At 35.2% G+C, this 17,135-nt stretch overlaps 1 protein-coding gene across 4 annotated transcripts in view; it reads left to right on the top strand.

Moving 5' to 3' along the window:
- Positions 1–10,955: 10,955 nt before the first annotated feature.
- Positions 10,956–17,135, top strand: part of LOC105466643 (ADAM metallopeptidase domain 29) — a 65,533-nt gene continuing 59,353 nt past the window's right edge. For all 4 annotated transcript variants that reach the window (XM_071092818.1, XM_011715712.2, XM_071092817.1 and 1 more), the window contains exon 1: positions 10,956–11,042. The gene's annotated coding sequence lies outside the window, so the exon portion shown is untranslated. The remainder of the gene's footprint in view (positions 11,043–17,135) is intronic.

Below are 17,135 nucleotides of genomic sequence, written 5' to 3'. Positions count from 1 at the left end.
GTATTATTAAAGGTCTTGTTTAGTTTAAAAACACAATTCATTGAATTCTCTAGTTCCAGAATGTGTGTTTGGTTCTTTTAAATGACATCTATATTTCTGTTGAATTATTTCTCAGATTATGAATTTTTTTCCTTATTTCTTTGTATTATTTATCTATGATTTTCTGTATCTCACTAGTTTCCTTAAGGTTATTATTTTCAATTCCTTTTCAGGTATCCTACATATTTTCTTTTCTTGGGGCCTGTAACTAAAGAGCTATTGTGCTCCTTTGGAGTTGTCTTGTTTCCTTGTTTTTTTATGTTTCTTGTATTCTAATGTCGATGTCTGTACATCTGATGTAGCTGTCCCTTCTTCTAGTTTTATGGAGTAGTATCCATATGAAAAGTGTTGCTCCTGTAGATGTATCTATTCTGTTAGTTGGGTAGGATGCTTTGGTTTTGATTCTGGATGACCATTTTAGTGTAGTCTCTATATGATTACTTCTGCTGTAATCAATGTCATTGGTGTCTGCAAGTTACTAAGTGGCTGAGGCTGCAACTGTTTTTGGAGGCTATAATGAGGGTTTGCTGGGGATTGGGGAATGGAGCAGACCAGTCCTCAGGCCCCAAGATGATGTGAAGGGGGCATCAGCACTGGTGACTTCTGGCCCTGGATGGGTCAGTCTTCAGGTCCTAGTGGGATCCATGGGTACCAGTGGTGGCAATAGCAGATCAGTCTTCAGCCACCTGAGAAGGTCACATTAGTGCCAATTGTGTCCACAGTAGGAGAGGCATCTTAGTCTCTAGGCCTCTGAGTGGGGCACATGGCATTAGCAGTGTTCACAGTGGGGTGAATGGACCAGTTCCTAGAACTCTAAATGGGGTACATGGATGATAGAGGTGTTCACAATGAGGCAGATGTGCCATTCCACTGGTACATGACATGGATATGCTGGTACCAGTGGTGTCTGCAGTGGTATGTGTGGGTGGATCTCCTGGCCTCTGGGTGGGGCAGATGAGTCCTGATGGTGCCCGTGGTGTCTCTTAGATTTTTAAGATAAGCTTGTGGACTAATCAACGTGGAGAATGGAAATGACAAAGTTTAGTATTTTGGAGACTATTTCTTGCACTTTGAATTATGTAAGAAAAGGGAAATACAAGCATATTTGGATTATTATGTGTTCAAATTGAGTATAACCCATATAATGACCCAGAAAAAACATAAACTGATCTATCTATCTATCTATCTATCTATCTATCTATCTATCTATCTATCGTGTATATATATAAATTTGATTCACTGGTGGAATCTTGGAATATCTCTCAGTGTCTTGCCAATGATTTTAACCTACAATGACATTTACCCCTCTGGTATGAACATATATTATTCAGGTTGGGTTATGTTGGTAATCTCTGTGAATATTATAGTGTTATTAATTTTACACCTTTATTATATAGCTTAATATCCTGATACAGAGAGCCATTGTTGACAAATAACCCAATACCAAATATTAAAAATAAAACTGATATGCAAAATTATCCTATTGCTTTTGAAATTATTGTTATGACTTATACAATTAATAAAAAGATGAGTTATTTGGATTTATAAGCATTCTGTTCTTAAAACTGATTACAATAATCATGCAAAAATGGAAACAGACACTTAGAATTTAGCTTTATTTCCTAATTTACTCTATGATTTATTATAGTCTCCTAACTATTCTACACAGCTAGTGGATAGGATGACTTTCCAGAGAAAATGGCTTTATTTAAGACCTAGTATTGGAAAATACGTTATATTTATTTCAACCACAATGGTTAAACATTTACATAAAAAGCAGCTTCTGGGTTCTTATGTCATTTAAGAGATAAAGAGAACTGGATAGTGTTTCTCCCTCCTTCACAATAAGAAAAAACAGTTTTTTTAAAAAGCTTAAAAATTGATTACTTTTACCATAAGACAACGAATGTTGCAGGGCAAAAAAAGTAAATCCAGAGTGACAAATGTGCTCTAAGGAACAAACAAGATCCGGGAATTTGTTTACCTGAGACAAAAGATGCTGAATGTCATTTGAGTTGGTATGCAGAGTCAATTAGAAGTTTTTCACTAAATGCTAATATCTGAGTGTAGTTAAGCATGAAAATTGGAAGCCACAACAAGACACTGGCAAACGTTAGGTTTGTACCCTCTTACAAGGTTTTCCTCTAGCAACCACACCAGGTAATACTGCTGAGAATACTGAGAAAGCCTCCCTCATGGTGCTGGCTGGACGGTGAGTAACACTGCCCGGCCGGGTGTCAGTCTCATCTGCCCAGTCTCATCTTCCCCACCTCTGCTAATGATAAAAAGGCTTCATAGGCGAAGCAGAAGTCTTCAAAATCTGTGGCCTGAGGGCACATATGGAAATCCCCAGCAACTCTGGGAAGAGAACAAGAAGAAAATGTTACTTCTTAGGGAAGCGGAGAATATTTAGCCAATCATTATGTCTGGAAGTGGGGCAGGGATATCTGCGAAGGCCTTTAACCTGGTACTCATGTTTGTAGTACCTGCCTAGGACTACGACTCAAAGAAAACTTCAGAGAATGACTCCCCCTTATTTCCTCCCAAACAAAATACTCTCAAGATGCCCGTGAAAATAACAATGGGATGTAGCTGGAAGAGCAGCAAGAGAGAAATAATCCTTTCTTGTGAGCAGCACAAAGTGGAGATCTAAAGTCAGTGAGGGAACAAAGTCCATCAGGAAACATTTATACAGAAAAAAGCCTTCAGTAAATTAGTCAATGATACGAACTTAGGTTATCACTAGAGGAAGTTGAAAGTTTTGGTGTGCTGAGGTAACAACACCAACAACAAGTGTCAACCCATTTCAGCTCTCAACTAGATTAAACGTAACAAAATAAGGCCTAGCAACAGGTAAGGTATATTCATTTTCAAGCATAAAAAAGCATAAAATCATAGTATCTACTGTCCTACACAACAGGACTACCTTTCAAAAACAAAGCCTGCAGAGAAAACATAATCATCAAAACCAGTCTCAAATATTATACATATGTTAAGATTATAATAATTAAAAATAACTGTAATTAATATTTTAAAGGTTAATGGAAAATGTAGAAAATATGGAAGATTATATAGAAATTTAGCAGAGAGATTGAAACTATAAGAAAAAAATTGAAATACTAGAAATTGAAAATATCATAATGGATATAAAGAAGCCCATCTTTGACAGGCTCAGTAGTATAGGCAAACTTTGGAGATATTGTGGGTTCAGTTCCAGACCACTACAATAAAATGAATATTGCAATAAAGTTAGTAACATATGTTATATTTACACTACACTGTAGTATATGAATTGTGCAATAGCATATGTCTAAAAGGGACACTGTACATACTTTAATTTGAAAATACTTTGTTGCTAAAATATACTATTGATCTTTTGAGTCTTAAGCAAGTCATAATCTTTTTACTAGTGGAGGATCTTGCCTCAATGTTGATGGCTGCTAACAGAATAGGGTGGTAGTTACTGAAGGTTGGGGTGGCTGTAGCAATTTGTTAAAAAACAAGACAACAGTAAACTTTGCCACATTGATTTACTCTTGATTTCATGAAAGATTTCTCTGTAGTGCATGATGCTCTTTGATAACATTTTACCCACAATAGAACTTCTTTCCAAACTGGAATCAATCTTGTCAAATCCTGCTGCTGCTTTATCAACTAACTTTATGCAGTATTCTAAACCATTGCTTGTCATTTCAATAATGTCACAGCATCTTCACAGAGAGAAGATTTCATCTCAAGAAATTACTTTTTTTTGGTTCATCCAGAAGAAGAAAATCCTTATCTGTTCAAGGTTTATTACGAGATTTCAGCAATTCAGTCACATCTTCAGGCTTCACTTCTAATTCTTGTTATCTTGCTATTTCCACCACATCTGTAGTTACTTCTTCCACTGAAGTATTAAACTCTTCAATGTCACCCATGAAGGTTGGAATCAACTTCTGAACTCTGGTTAGCATTGATATTTTGACAAACGTTCTTAATGACATCTAAAATGCTGAATCTTTTCCAGAAGATTTTCAATTGACTTTGAAAGAAATATATTTCAGAGGAATCACAATGGATGGCTCTAGCCTTATGAAATGTGTCTCTTACATAACAGGAATTGAAAGTCAAAATTAATCTTGTACATCTCCATCACAGCTCTTGGGTGACTAAGTGCATTGTCAATGAACACTAATATTTTGATGGAATTTTTTTCTTCTGAGTAGTAGGTTTCAACAGTGGGCTTGAAATATTAAGTAACACATATTATAAATAGAAGTACTGTCATCCATGCTGTTTTTTTTGCTTTGATAGAGCACAGACAGAGTAGATTTACTATGTATAAGGGTTCTAGGATTTTCAGAATAGTAAATGAACATTGGTTGCTCCTATCGAGTAACGCATCCTATCCTTGAAAGGTTTAAAACCAGGCATTGCCATCTCTTCTCTTGTGTTGAAGTTTTAGATGGCATCCTTTTCTAATACAAGACATTTTGTCTACATTAAAAATCTGCTGTTTACTGTAGCCACCTTCATCAGTGATCTTAGCGAAATATTCTGGGTAACTTGTTGTAGACTCCACATCAGTACTTGAGGCTTCACCTTGTCATTTCATGTTATGGAGATGGCTTCTTTCCTTAAATCTCACGAATAAACCTTCGCTAGCTTCAAACTGTTCTTCTCCATCTTCCTCACCTCTCTCAGCCTTCATAGAATTGAAAAGAGTTAGGGCCTTCTTCTGGATTTGGCTTTGGCTTAAGGAAATGTTGTGGCCGTTTTGATCTATACATATGATAAAAATATTCTCCATGTCAGCAATAATACTGCTGGTTTCCTTATTATTTCTGTGTTCTTTGGAGCAGCACTTTAACTTTCTTCAAGAACTTTTCCTTTGAATTCACAATTTGGTTATATGTTTGGTGTAAAAGGCCTAGCTTTTGGTTGATCTTGGCTTTCATCATACCTTTCTTTTTTTAAAAAAATTTATTTATTATTATTATTATACTTTAAGTTCTAGGGTACATGTGCATAACGTGCAGGTTTGTTACATATGTATACTTGTGCCATGTTGGTGTGCTGCACCCATCAACTCGTCAGCACCCATCAACTCGTCATTTACATCAGGTATAACTCCCAATGCAATCCCTCCCCACTACCCCCTCCCCATGATAGGCCCCGGTGTGTGATGTTCCCCTTCCCGAGTCCAAGTGATCTCATTGTTCAGTTCCCACCTATGAGAGAACATGCGGTGTTTGGTTTTCTGTTCTTGTGATAGTTTGCTAAGAATGATGGTTTCCAGCTGCATCCATGTCCCTACAAAGGACACAAACTCATCCGTTTTTATGGCTGCATCGTATTCCATGGTGTATAGGTGCCACATTTTCTTAATCCAGTCTGTCACTGATGGACATTTGGGTTGATTCCAAGTCTTTGCTATTGTGAATAGTGCTGCAATAAACATACGTATGCATGTGTCTTTATAGCAGCATGATTTATAATCCTTTGGGTATATACCCAGCAATGGGATGGCTGGGTCATATGGTACATCTAGTTCTAGATCTTTGAGGAATCGCCATACTGTTTTCCATAATGGTTGAACTAGTTTACAATCCCACCAACAGTGTAAAAGTGTTCCTATTTCTCCACATCCTCTCCAGCACCTGTTGTTTCCTGACTTTTTAATGATTGCCATTCTAACGGGTATGAGATGGTATCTCATTGTGGTTTTGATTTGCATTTCTTTGATGGCCAGTGATGATGAGCATGTTTTCATGTGTCTGTTGGCTGTATGAATGTCTTCTTTTGAGAAATGTCTGTTCATATCCTTTGTCCACTTTTCGATGGGGTTGTTTGTTTTTTTCTTGTAAATTTGTTTGAGTTCTTTGTAGGTTCTGGATATTAACCCTTTGTCAGATGAGTAGATTGCAAAAATGTTCTCCCATTCTGTAGGTTGCCTGTTCACTCTGATGGTAGTTTCTTTTGCTGTGCAGAAGCTCTTTAGTTTAATGAGATCCCATTTGTCAATTTTGGCTTTTGTTGCCATTGCTTTTGGTGTTTTAGACATGAAGTCTTTGCCCATGCCTATGTCCTGAATGGTACATTCTTACTTAGGTTAATCATTTCTAGTTTTTGATTTAAAGTGAGAGACATGTGACTCTTCCTTTTACCTTCACATTCAGAGACCATTATAGGGTTAGTAATTGGCCTCATCTCAATATTGTGTCTCAGGGAATAGGGAAGCCTGAAGAGAGGAAGAGAGACAGGGAAGTGGCTGGTTGGTGGAGTAGTTAGAACACACATTTACCAATTAAGTTTACCATCTAATATGGGCTCAGTTTGTAATGCCCCAAAACAATTACAACAGTAACATGAAAAATCACTGATCACAGGTTGCCATAACAGATATAATAATAATGAAAATGTTTGAAATATTGCAAGAATTACAAAAATGCGACACCGAGATGTGAACTGAGCACATACTCTTGGAAAAATGATGCTGATAGACTTGCTCAATAGATGGTTATCACAAATCTTCTATTTATAAAAAATGAAATATTGGTAAAGTTTAAGAAAGAAAAGCCTAATAAAGTGAGGTATTCCTGTAAAATCAACCCAGCCTGAGGAAAATGATCAGTGGATTTCTAGAATGGTCAATAGAGATTGCCACAAATAAATGTAAAGAGATAAAGGAGTGGGAAAAAGAGAGCAGAGCAACAAAAAGCTATGACGAAATATCATCTGGTCTAACACAAGTGTAATTTGAATATCAAAGGGAGAAGAAATAATGAGCAGAATAAATATTTTTAAAAATGTGCCTAAGAATTTTCTGATATTAGTGACAGACACCAATCCACAGATCCAAAGACCTGAGAGAACAACAAGCAGGACAAATTCCAAGAAAACACATCTACATATATCATATTCAAACTCTTGAAGACCAAGCAAGTGAGCAACCAAAGAAGCACACACACACACACACACACACACACACACACACACACGCACACATGAGAGAGAGAGAGAGAGAATCTTAAGGTAGCTGGTATGGGGGTTATATAATTTATAGTAGCACTTAAAATGAAATGCTTGGTGTAATTAAATGTAACAGAACGTGTGGAGAATCTGTATGCTGTAAAGGAAATAAACCTGATGGAAAAAAATCAAAGACAATCTAAATAAATGGAAAGCTACACAGGATTCATTAAGTGTTTGAAACACTTAATATTTGAGATGTCAATTCTTACCAAACTGTTTTTTATCTCAACAAAAATCCCACCTAACTTCTGTTAATATTGACAAGAGATTCAAAATGTATATGGAAAGGCAAAGGAACCAGATTAACGAACCATTTTTATAAAGAAAAAAATGTGTGTGGGGGAGATCTGACACTACTACATTATAATACTATTCTAAAACTACAGCATTCAAGACTATAATATTAATGAAAGGATCAAGTCATAAACCAGTGGAGCAGAATAAATATCTTAGAAATAGTCCCACAAAATGTAGCCAGCAGATTTCTCACAAAAATAGAAATAGAAAAGCACAGTCTTTTTAGCAAATGGTACTGAAGCAATTGAACATCCATATGCAAAATAAATAAATGACACCTTGGCAAACACTTCATGCCTAATATAAAAATTAATTCAAAATGGATTATAGACCCAAATAGAAACATAAACTATAAAAGTTCTAGGAGAAGGAAGATTGCATAACCTTAGTAATGAATTCTTAGATATGGTGCAAAAGCATGAGCCATATGTTCTATAAATACAGTTTTCCTATTTATGTTTGATAAATAGAGTTTATCAAAATTAAAACATTTTGCTCTTCAACATATATTCTAATGAAAATGAAAATACAAACAACAGACTGGTAGAAAATATTTGCAAATTACATTAGAGATAAAGAACTTGTATCCAGAAATGCAGAGAACATTTATCATTTAACAATCATAAGAACAAACTGCCTAATCAAGATAGGAAAGATCTCAAACATTTTGGGAAAAAAAATAAACAGATGACAATCAAAACCATATTGAATTACCTCTACACACATATCAGAATGGCAAAAACAAAATAGAACAAAACAAACATACAAAAATTGATAATAGCAAATGCTGGTGAGGATGCAGGAAACAGAAACTCTCCTTCACTGCTAGTGGGACTGCAAAGTGGTATGTACAGTCTCTTCGGAAACTGACAGTTTCTTAAAAAGTTAAACATATCTTCACCATGTGAACCAACAATACCATGTATAGTTTTTAACCTACATGAATTAGTAAAACTCTGTGCGCACAAAACCTGAAACCTGTATGCAAATTTTAATAAAAGCTTTATAATCACCACAAACTGAAAATAAACAGGATTCCCTTTAATATATTAGTAGATTGACATGCTGCAATATACCTATACAAAGAAACATTACTCAGCACTAAAAAAGAAACTGTTGATTCATACAACAATATGAAGAAATCTTGATTTCATTTTGCCAAATGAAAGCAGCAAAACCCAAAGGGCTGTATAATGTATAATTTCATTTATATGACATTTTGCTAACTGAAGAAAAAAAAATCAGTTGTTGATCAGGACATTCAGTTTTGATCACTGGAGAGCACACAATGGAAATTTAGAGTGATGCAGCTGTCTTATATGGTTCTGCAGTGATGTGCACATGACACGATGCATTTTTCAAAATTTCAGAAACCATACAAAATAGTAAATTAAATGTACTCATATTAAAATATAAACTAAGCTTTTGAAATCCAAGGATGAAATGAAGACTGCGCCAAATAAATCTAAGTATAGGATTTAATCTCACTGAAGTCTGTGAGGGAAACAAGAAAGAGCTCACAATAACGTTGAGAACAATGTTTTGACTAGATCATAAAATTAAAGACAGAAAGAACTTTACATAAGCACTTTATTTTAGCTGGTAATTTTGATCTCACAGGGTAAATATAGCCATTCTGGAAATACAACTCCTAAAGTTGTACAAGTAAGTAAACAAAATGTAAATAGTTCACTACATGGAATGGAATGGGGACCAAATTCTTTATATCGAAAAAGAGAATTACAAATGAGCAATTAGGAGAGGCTAGAATGACCCCTGTGGTGATGAGTTAGAACTGGAAATAAAAGATTGAGTTCTTGCTTATTTTAAAATGTATAAATACAAGTAAATATAGAAATACATATAGATATGTGTGCATATATACATGTAACTTTCTCTTTCCAGAAAAAGTAAATAAGCAATAAGAGTTCTATAGCAATGAGCACCACTGTTGCTTATATCATGGATTCTATATATGATTCTGCAATCATATTTAGAGGAATGACTGATTTCTTTGGTCATATTTGGAGAAATGACTGATCCTAGGGCTGGGGTGGGAAAAATACAAATGATTCTGGAGCATCCTGTAGTGCTAGAAAACAAGCAAGGGCTGAGAAATAAATAAACATATAGATGAATACATAGGGCATGTCAAAGTAATCCAAGAGTTAACCTGAAACTTCAAAAGTCTCCCAAAGGCAACCCTAGAACAACTTGAGTAACAAAATAAGCAATGCTATTATTGAATTACTGCCCATTAGATGAAATAAACACGTGTCCATACTGATACAAATAATCAAATAAATTAATTGATGAAGAAAGGAAAAAGCTTCTTTACAAATGGTGAACGTAGAAGAATGTCAGAAATAAGTCAACAGGATTTTTTCAGAGCCTGAAAATATCTCCCCAAAATATTTATTAAGTACTATGATGGTTTAAACATATGCCTGTAAATTCTTTGACACTCTTCTCTCCATGGTGGAGCTTGAGGGTGGACTAGACTTACCAAGAAGCTTCTAATGAATAGCGCAGGAAAGAGACAAAAGGCAGCTTTCTAGTGGAGAAATCAGTCGCTAACTTAACTGTGGTGTCAAAGCAAGCCATCTCTAATAATAAATCATGTTGATATCAAGTTTCCTTGACATATTAGAAAAAGGCTTTAAATGATATTCTTCACAAAATCCATACCTCAGTTGCATTACGAGAAACCACGGAAACCCGTATCGAGGGTCATTCTGCAAAATGCCTTCAAAGTGTATTGGTAATGAACAACAAGGAAAAACTGAGAAACCGTCACAAACTGGAGGAAACTAAGGAAACAAGATGACTTAGTAATCTGATTAACCTGGACTGGATCCCGGAAATGAAAAAACAAACAAAAAAAAAGATAGTGGAAAATACAGAGAAATCCTAATGAAGTCTGTAACTTAGTTAATAGTATTATACTGATGGTAATTTTTTTACATTTAATTAATGTATCACGGTTATTCAAAATGTTAACATTAGGGGAAGCTAAATGAAGCATATATGAAAACACTACAATCTTTGCAACTATTCTTTAAAGATTTAATTATTAAAAAATTAAAAATAAATGAAAAAACAACTGCAACAATGGTCTATATGTTGAGAATTTCTAAAGATGCTGTTTGCTTTGGGATTCATGTAAAAACACTATAGTTGTTAAACCCTAGATTATTCTTGAAAAAGACAGTTTTATACACTTTAAACTGAAAGAGTATAGGAAAAATAATTTCACTCTTTCAGCTAGGAAACAAAAGGGAACAAATACAAATGGGGTAATTAATGAAGTTTCTGCAAGGGGTAATAAAGAGCTCAATGTCCTTTCATTGAATAAAGGCAACGTTCTCTAATTATTAAAGAAAAAAATGTCAACATTTTGGTTGATAGGCCCTGTGACATCTGCCATACATCTTGACATTGTTACCCGACTTCTCCTTGGGACTGAATAACTATCAGGTGCCGGGTACCTCTAAATAACCCTCAAACACTTTGCATGCCCCAGCACATAACTGTCGCCCTCACACTCTTAATTGAGAAACATTCTTTCCTCCTTTGTGACATCACATCCACTAACCAAATGGGGTGGTGCGAGTATCTCCTGTAAAATAAAAGCTCTCCTGATGGCCTGTTCCTGCACATTTCCTGAGGATGCCCTCGATCACAAGCAGGTTATAGCTATTTAAACTTTGCCTTACCTGTACTCTTTACACAAATTGAAGGTCAAAGAAGTAGTCATACTTCTGGGCATAGATTAAGCTGATTTTGTAATACTATTTAGGCTTAATCTATCAGTTTCAGACTAAACCCTCCAAATATCTGCCCAAACTTGCACTATATCCTCTAAAACCAAGGCCTAACAAAGCACTAAAATCAATAGATGAAAACTGAATTGAGAAATGAAAATGAAACTTTGTACCATTCCTTGTAGTACTTCTCTAAGTTAAAAGAAAAAAAAAAGAAAAAAAAAAACCACAGGGCAGTGATATAAATTTGTTCAGAATCTCAGGAGTATACATATAATAATAATCTCCCACTTCTCTGGAGTAACAAATTCAAATATTCTTTTATCTTTGGTGGATAATGAAGTTGCATATTTTACAGCTGTAAATCTGTTTTCTGTTCCTTTAGCATCTGTTTAATTCACAGTCATCAGTTTGCTTTCTCCTGAGAAAATCAATAATGTACACTGGTAGTTATGACTTAGGGTTTATTGAGACATTGTCTTAATTTGTAAAAGTCTTTAATCAGGGCCTCGAGGAACTTACATTTCCCTATATTCTACCATAATTTGTGGTATTCTGAAGTTTAGCTGAGCTCTAGGACTGACTCCATCTATCTAATTACTTGTTTTATCTCTAATAGTCTATAAACTTTCTGATGGGAACCAAATTTTTTTTCTCAAAGTAAAGTGTATCATCTACAGTATATATCCCAAGGAGGTAAATTTCTCTCTCCTGAAAGATCATAACCATTCAGAATTTTTCCAGTTAGTAACTAAGAGATTTTAGAGATGATTCTTTGGGTCTCACTCACTATAGCCAACAATGGGTTTCCAAGTGTATTCATTTTCTCTTGCTAGATATTAAATTAGCACAGAGTTAGATGCATAAACCAACATGCAGTTACCACACCACAGTTTCTGAGGATGAGGAGTTTGGGTAAGGCTTAACTAGGTCCTTTGTTCAGGGTCTCACAAGCTCAAATCAAGGTATTAGCCATGTTGCAATTCTCCTCTGGAGCTCAAATTCCTCTTCCAAGCTCATTAACGTTGTTGGTAGAATTTAGTTACTTGTGGTTGTAGCATTGAGGTCATCTCCTTTTAGAGGCTCCCCATATTTACTGGAAGCTTTCAATACAGCTCTTTCTCTTTAAGGCTAGCTACAGATTCTTTTACTTTTATAGCTTTCCCCCAATTAAATCAGTTCCCATCCAGAATAATGTCCCTTTTGAATCAAAGTCAACTAATCAGAGATCTCAGCTACAGCGGCAAAACCCTTTCACCTTTTCTGTGTTACATAATCCAATCACTCAAGTGACATTTATCATATTCGAAGATCCTACTTACATTCAAGGGAGGAGGATTATACAAGTACATGCACACCTGGGCATTTTAGGAGTCATTTTCTTATTCCGTCTGCCACGTTGATTTTCAGAAATTGACACAGTACTGTATCACTTGACCAAATCTTTGTTAACGAAATCTCTTATCTGAGAATTTATGGATATATAGGCATTTAATGCTTTAAAAATTAGCCCTTCAACAACCTCTGTGTCATTGTGAATCATGTTACCTATTCATACATAAAAGATCTGAACAAGTCAAATATCTCTTTCAACTCAACTTCATGGAATCATCACAAACCAGTATCATGCAACTATTTTTCTACTAACCCAATGTCAAAATCCTACTTTCTTAAGCTGAAAGCAGGAGTGGAAACTTGATGGAGGCCTCTACTAACATAGTTTTATTTTCTACCTTAAAATTAATGGTTCCTTATTTTGCCAGTCTTTGCTGCCCTTTAAAAATATGCAGTATTTCCTAACAAAGTAGGCTTGCTTTCTAAAATTGTATTGTTTTCTTCTTTCCACGTTTCCGTTCGTCACTGTAATACTTTAAATACTATTACTCTTCTTCCATTAGAAGAGGGAAGTTCATGGACCTCTAACCGCTGCTTCCTAAATATCTAGTAGATTTATTAAACCCCCCTAATAAATTTATTAAAGCATGCCCAGAAATCCAGATTTCATCTTGATTTGTTTGTAGGTCATATCCTAAGAATGAAACCAGAAAATATCAGGCAGGATATACTGGAAAAAATTTTAACTCACCATTTTGACCCCTTTCCAGAGATAAAAATATGCCTAGATGACAGAATTGCTTTATTCCCATAGCTTGCTGGATGAATAAAGGGAAGAAGGTTTATAGACTCATAGTAGAAATGTTTTGGGATAGCTCATGATTTTGAAAAGCTTCAGAGAAAATAAAGGTGTTTAACATAAGTAGAAACCCTAATTTAGAATGATTAGCAGATTAAAGGTATTTTAATAACTCTAATGGTTCCTAAGAAGTTGATTATTATCAAGGTGGATATCAATTCAAAAAGGGACATCATCAAAGCAAAAGAAAATGTCGATTGATCATTACACCAACAGGCAGTTCTCACCAAGATCCCTAACCCACAACACTCAGAGACCACATTTTTGAAGAAGTTCAAAGAGAATATTATACTATGCCAGTCTTTGGTTCCAGAGTAAGAAAAATAGAATAATAAGTACAATGGAATTGTCACCAGAGAGTATAAACAAGATGAGTGTAAACAAGATTAAGAAAGAAGATGTAAACAAAATGCATTTTTAAAAACCTGTATTTATGAAAACAGCCAATCAACCCAAACGTTACATATAATTTTTCAACAAGAGAAATAAAAGCCATAATATGAAAATCACCTCTGGTCCACTTAAAATGGCTTCTGGTGGCCCCAAGTGAAATCTTTTTTAAAAGGTATGTGACATTACCCACACATGTAGGACAAACTGGCCTCTGTACTCAACCAACATTAGCGAGAAAATGAATTTCATTTCCTGTTGCTGGATTACTCTTGGTACATGGTGCCAAAGAATTATAATATTATCTGACAAACCCATAAGGGCATTTTGGCTAAAACCAGATCGTTGAATGGTCCCCAACAACCAATTTCCAGATGGATGCACAAAAGCCCACTGCTTATTATCCAAAAAGTAGACAGGGATATGTTACCAGGTTAGACTGATGTACACCTTAAGGATAGTGGCTAATAATGTCAACTCGTATACATTTTGATCCATCAGTTTCCCATCTCAATAAAAGGTTTATATGCTTTCTGTGTACATAATTGTGTACATAATTTACATAAATTGAATCATTTTTAAAAGCTTTACTAAATATGTAATATATGGAAGGTGTATTATTAACTGCTACAGGAAATACCTGCGGGAATAAGTTGTGTGTGTGTGCACATGTATGCACACACACATGTGTGGTTAAATTTTACAATTTCTTCCAAGCTATAGGTAAATTTTCAAATGATTTTCATTGTTGTATGTAGTTCAAAATGTGGAATGATAAGATAAAGAAATGAGACATTAGGAAGTCAGACTCATCAGGTATTATAACAATTAATTTAGTGTTCAGACTCAATTGAAATCGCTCTATTGAGTCTCTAACTACTAAATTAGTTGATGATTCTTTTTAACCTTTGAGATCTTGGTTTTATGAAAGTGAATGTAAGTATCAAAATTCCTTAAACATTTCCAATATGAAGACAAATTTAAATCATATATAAAATTGAAATAAAGGTCTGTCAGCAGGAACATTAAGAAGCATAATGTAACTGCCACTATAAACTCTTAATAAACAAGTTGTAAACAAAATACATTTTTTAAAAATTGTGTTGATGAGAATATCTTATCAACTTGAATGTTATACACACTCTTTCAACAAGAGAAAAAAATGCTGAACAAACTGAAATCAATGAATTTTCTTGGACTCATTAGAGAACTGAAGTCATAAAGCAAATAATCATCCTGAAATCTGGAGACAGGCAAATACAGAGGGTCATAACTGGAGTCTGCTTATTTGGAGGAGAAGTTTCTGAAGCCATAAACTGGTAATAACATTTATAAGGTAATTCTTCTAAACTGCTGAAGCTTTTTGATGAGGCTGAGTTTCAATTAGCATGAGCATAAGAGACTCAGAGGTGCCATTTATGGAGGCTTCCATACTTTTGTGGGTTTTTACTTCTGGGAACCCCACCAAGTTATCATTGTGAAGAGGTAAGAGAGAGACCCTCATGGCTGTGACAGTGGGTAGAGAAAGTTACCATTTGAAATATTTGAAACCATTTTAATTTTATTTTTATAAAACAAATATTTTTATCTTGAAAATATTCTCTTATTTTATCCCCCCACTATCACATTCTTGTGATAATCACATCTTTTAAATCTGTAAGCAATGTTATCTTTGAATATAATCTTTGAAATATAATCTTTGAAATCTCACAAAAATTTATATTTTATAATTCACCCTGAATAGCAAGGCCAAAAGAATAACCCACTATTTCCTATACTCAAATATGTTACAGATCAACCCAAAAGAAAAAAGAAACAAAACCAAAACCAAAAAAACACATATACTTGGTGAGGAGTTAAAGTTACTCAAACTCCCCAAATAAAGTATTCAAATTATCAGCATTAGTTAATTAATTTATTATTATTATTTTTTTGAGTTGTAGTCTCGCTCTGTTGCCTAGTCTGGAGTGCAGTGGCGCGATCTTGGCTCACTGCAACCTCTGCCTCCCGAGTTCAAGTGATTCTCCTGGCTCAGCCACCCATTGTAACTGGGATTACAGGCCTGCCCCACCACACCCAGCTAATTTTTGTACTTTTAGTACAGACAGGATTTCACCATGTTGGCCAGGTTGATCTTGAACTCCTGACCTCGTGATCCACCCACCCCGGCCTCCCAAAGTGCTGGGATTACAGGCATGAGCCACCGTGCCCGGCCTAATTTAATACAATTATAACTTAAATGGCCACTTTGTCAATGACGATGATTGCTTGAGCACAGGGTGAGTGCCCCATAAGCTATTAGGAGCTGTTTCTTCAGACCAATGTCTCCTCTCTGCACTGCCAGCTCCTACATTTGCATCACTCCCTATATACTGTGCATGAGATATATGTATCTCTCTCTCTCTCTTTAAAAAATATTTTCCACCACACATACTTCTTTTTATTAATCAGATAGCAGGGAAGAACAGCAACAAAATCTGAACAAACCAATCACTCTCTCTTTGGGATACGATTTTTTTTTTTTCCTTGTTCCTGAAGTATTCAGCAACATAAGAAAGAGAAAAGAAGAAACTTTCTTGTGCATCCTTGCTAAACACACAACCCCAGTCTACTGGGTCGGATGTAACCGTGAGTATTTATATGCCTACCTCCAGGCATGGTCATCTGATGTTTCACTACTACTGGTTTCTGTGTCTAAGTCCTCACACTCTGCTTGACAAGTGCTTCTTCAGGGGGCTAACAGGCTAGAAGAGCAGCTCTGCAAGAAGTCATTCTTCCCAAGACCACTTCTTCTCAGCTTCTCTATCTTCATGAATTCTTTGAGCTCAATCTTCTGTGAGAAGGCGGCAATTTCCTTCATTTTCAGGATAGAAGATACTGTTAAGAGAATGAACAAAGTAGTCACAGACTGAGGGAAATATGCAACATACCAAATAAATGACTTTATTGTAAATCATACTTAACAACTCAATTGAAAAATGAGCAAAATACCTGACAGACACGTCATCAAAGAACATGTACAGATGGCAAATAAGCATAGGAAAATATTATCAAGACATTTGTCATTAGGAAATTGCAAGTTAAGACAAGATGCTGCTACACACTTGCTAAAGAGGTTAACATTTAAAAAATTGGACAATATCAATATCTGGTAAGGATGCAGTGCAACAGGAACTCTCATTCATTGCTAGTTTTGGAAGACAGCTTGGGAGTTACTTACAAAGTTAGACATAGTCATACCTCAACATCCAGAAATTATACTCTTGGATATTAATGGAACTGATTTGAAAACTTATGTCTACACAAAAACCTGCATGTTAATGTATATAGCAGCTTTATTCATAATCATCAGAAAGTGTAAGTCACAAGATGGGTTTCAGTATGCTAATGAATAAACAAACTATGATATATCAGTACAATGGATCCTGTTTAGT

Source organism: Macaca nemestrina, chromosome 3 (genome assembly GCF_043159975.1).
Source record: "Macaca nemestrina isolate mMacNem1 chromosome 3, mMacNem.hap1, whole genome shotgun sequence".
NCBI classification, from domain to species: Eukaryota; Metazoa; Chordata; class Mammalia; order Primates; family Cercopithecidae; genus Macaca; species Macaca nemestrina.
This window is presented reverse-complemented; position numbering and strand designations above follow the sequence as displayed.